At 46.6% G+C, this 4,089-nt stretch overlaps 1 pseudogene; it reads left to right on the forward strand.

Annotated features, from left to right (window-relative positions):
* The first annotated feature begins 2,502 nt into the window (after nucleotides 1-2,502).
* Nucleotides 2,503-3,061, forward strand: LOC147432880 (uncharacterized; annotated as a pseudogene).
* The last annotated feature ends 1,028 nt before the right edge of the window (nucleotides 3,062-4,089 follow it).

The following is a 4,089-nucleotide window of genomic DNA, read 5'->3' on the forward strand; positions in this document are numbered from 1 at the left end:
CCATTCCTTGTAAACTAATGAATAAAATGGAACAGGAGCCAGGAGCCAGTAGGCGAGTATTTGCCAGCTACCAAAGCTTCTGCTAAATTACATGTTTCATAACATAAAAAGCCTGGCTTTGCAAATAGAGCGACTCTTCAACTGCCACTGGAATCCAGAGCCTCGCAAGCTCTTTACTGATTCCAACAAATGCAACATGAAGGGAATTGTTCCAAATGAAGAAACCTGTGTGTGCATCCTCAAAGCATATATGGGGAAAGAGTAGCACGGTGGCACCCTAATGGGCTCGGTTAGGCTGGTCTCAGTAGAGAGGATGAGGGGTGCTGACAACAGCAACAGTCATCACATTTGGTTTCCTAGCTGCTTCATCTTGCATATAACAGCACGGTTTAGTTGACTTTTATATGAGCTCGCCCCATTCACACTTGGGCGCCCATGCTTAGCCAACTAATCCCTTGAATGTTCCAGTTAGAGTGCGCCTATCATCGATGATCACTCTTACCCTTTTCCTATTGGACTGACAAGCCCGGTACTTGACGCTACCAAATAAATAATACGGCGTCTGTCTTAGGTGGTAGGAATGTGCGTGAGGGTTAACAATGTCACTTTGTCCCGCTTGCATGCAAATAAAGTGCACATGAGGGGTGCATTTGAAAAGGAGGGAAGAGCTTTGCACAAGGTTGTAAAGCAATGGGGAGACGAGGGTATGAAGGAGGCAGAAGAAGGCAAGGAGAGGAGGGGAAAGCAAGACCATGGTAGGAGACGGGAGTCGTGGAGGAGATTCTAGGCATGGCAAGGGACAAGGGCAATTGAGACAAGGGCAAGGCAGATGCACCCATAGATGTAGACTTGGGAGCAAAGATTGTAGAGGGTGCAGGCATTGAGGGAGCCTAGTAAAAAAGAAAAGGGGGGATCTTTTTGAGTATCCAGTGAATTTTATTTCATAGGAGCCAGTGGGCATGTGACTAGGAGGTACCGACTAGAATACAATGAAAAATTGGGGTCATTGATTGGGTTGTGAAAGTAGAAGGGTAATATCGTTAGCGGGCAAAAGTCGAATGGTGATGGTGGGCTTAGTAGCACGCATGGAGGAGGCGAGCAAGGTATGTGTCAAGGAGGTAGGTGAGCGAGTGGCAAGAATTCGCAGCAGGCAAAGGGCGGTGCACTAGAATGTTCTTGTCTTTTTATTGAAAATCATAGAGCTATCATTTTAGCACCAAGTTGGAGTGGTATACTACAGTTTGATAACCAGTCGGAAATCTCTGGGAGCTGGGTTAAACTCTTATGCATATCACTGTTAGAAGTTGAAGCCTTCAACTAAGGATGGGAGAGTAATTTGTGTTGATGTGGAAGCATCTTTCTAATGAATGAATAAAAGGCGAGATGAGCTAGTGGAGAGTATGTGTCTATGATTTTTTTAAAAGAAAATGGGAGATAGATATTTCTAGATGCTGGTGATGGAGCTGCAGAGACAAATATTTCCACATGCCCGCGATGGAGCTGCAAAAAAAGAATTTCAATGATGGCATGGAAAGTGCAGCGATCTGTAGGGAGGGGGGAAATGGTGCAGGCTAGGGACCGCAGAGTTGGGCTCGGGAGCATAGATCTCTTTCTTTCAAGAAATGAGATGCACACCAGGAGTAGCAGACACTTCGTGCATGCTGATTAGCGCAGTGCTAACAAGCCGTTGTAGTCCACACGCTAGGTTCAAAAACTTTCTCTTAATGGTGATTTTGCTTGCCACTGCCAGCGAAGCACCGGTCTATGGAGGAATTTGCATAGATTCATATGAATAAACTAATGGAGCTGCCAGTAGGTGGTACCAGTTGGCGTAAAATCAGAAAATGGATACATTAACGAAAGATGGAAAAGCGAAGGGGCATTGGAGAAGGAAAAGCAATCGATTTCGTTGGATTGGCAGCTGTTTTGGTTATGCATGTGCATGGTTCAATCGTGGCCGTCGAGAACGCAAGTTTGAGGCTGCGCTGTTTAATTTAAAAGGGAGATTGCAGTCATGGCTGGCGTGCATGATAGACCTGCTGCACTTGCCGCAGGTTCACCTCCCCGTGCGTCAAGGAGGTCGCTGCAAGTGCAGTAGCGTCAGAATTGCACGCTGCATAGCGGTCGTCGTCACCAAGGCGCAGCCTGTACAACGCTGGTGAGCAGTTGCCGCAAGCGTCAAGAGGGAGAGAGAGCGCAGTTGGTGGGGGGTCATCAAGGCTGAAGCGGCGCAGGCAGGGGTGCTCAAGCGGCGCAGCCAGCCTGTTTCTCTTGCAGCCTTAATCGGCGCAGATGCTGTGAAAGCTTCATTTTCAATTAATTCGAGAAGCTGCCGACCCCACGCAGAAGGTAATAACCTCATTTTTTTTTTCAGTTTCTTAAGCAACTTAGCACACGCAGAAGGTGATTGCGATTTACATTGACGAATAGGCAAATTGGTTACACCTATTGTCTTGTTTGGTAAAAGTAGTTTTTGCGTAGTTTGTCCGCGTCATGGCTAGAATGAAAAACCTTGTGCGGTCCGGTGAAGCAGCTGGCCCTTCTGCTTCGAAGAGGGGCTGTGGGAGGCCAAGAATTTCAGAGGAGGAGAAAATGGCTCGAAGGGAAAGAGGCAAGCCGAAGAAGATGTTGGAGTTGAGTGTGACAGTTTCAACAGGCGGTAGCGATACCGATGTTGCCTTGTTTCCGAGGCTTAAAATGTTCTTGGAGGGGGAGGCAGTTGCCGGCATGTGCTCCATTGAGCGCGGCGGCACTGTATTCCACCTCCACTTTCAGATGGTGGTGCGCGTGATGGCGACATCTATTGTTGCCGTCAACAAGAAAATTAAGCAGTATTTGGGTTGGGAGACAGATAGCCCTGTAGGCGCTAACGTTTTATGCCGTGCTTTGAAGTAAAAAAATATGCATACGTTCCATGGCATGCTTGGTTACTGCATGAAAGACATGGATTAGCCACATTACGAAAACTTCGCACACAATGTTTCCGTTGATGATATCAACAAGGGTATTCTGCTCTACACGCAGTATGGGGCTGATGAGCTCAAGAACCGCGTGTGCTTGACGCACACTAACATCTTCGACCGAGCGCTCATGTATTGGAAGTTCCACCTACAACATCCAGTTGGTAACAACTTTCTCTCCACTTTGCATCACATGTTGAGATCCGGCAAATATTATCCCTCTTCATCTTGGATAACGCCTTTTCAAGGCCGTGGCATGCTGATGAAGAAGATTAAGGCACTCTGGCAGTGCATGATCTTCCCGTCCACAGTTTCGTTTCAGGATGTGATCGATATTTTCGTGCTCGACGAAGCATACACCAATGCGCAACCTCGAGTCGATTGGTTTCTCAGACGTTGGCAAGAAACTCATAGGTATGCTTGCAGAAGGATCTCTCTTGTTTCATGCAAAATCTTGTCTGTCATCATTGGTTGTTTACTTGTTCCTCGTTTGTTTACAGTGACCACACAAATCCAGCTATCCCACGGCATCCTTCGCCCTCCTACCCTGTGAATCTGGATGCGTTTCCTGCTCCCTCGTCGTTACCTCGGCATGACACCTTGGGCGGCAACACGGGAAGTTCAAAAGAGAAAGAGACCATTGTCCTCGACGACAGTGACGATGAAAGCGACGACATCTTAGGCGCTGATTTTATTCCTCTTGTAACGAAGAGAGGAGTGACTACTATTGCTAGCTAGAACGATGTATAGTAGATGTTGTCATGTCATTTAGTTTTGTTTATGTTAGCGTTATCTCACAATATTCTTGTCCGCTGTAGCTTCCATGGAGAGTAGTCCCCGCGAAAATGCTGATATCCAACATTCTGAAGAGCAAACCTTTGAAGAGGATGCAACGATGGAAAGACTGCAGGAAATACTCTTGCAGATGTGGCACCAGCTTTGTGGAGACACTGCGGAGGACTCTACCACACTTCGCACATTCATAACCAATTCCATAGAAAATATTAAGACCATGATAAGTGATTTTCAAATAAATGTCATTGATGTCCAAATCTCTCAGCTTGAAGAGCAAGTTCACAATATACGTAGAGAGGTGGCATCTCTTAAGATACAACTAAATAGGCTCAAT

Source organism: Adiantum capillus-veneris, chromosome 20 (assembly GCF_014529385.1).
Source record: "Adiantum capillus-veneris isolate H3 chromosome 20, ASM1452938v2, whole genome shotgun sequence".
NCBI lineage: Eukaryota > Viridiplantae > Streptophyta > Polypodiopsida > Polypodiales > Pteridaceae > Adiantum > Adiantum capillus-veneris.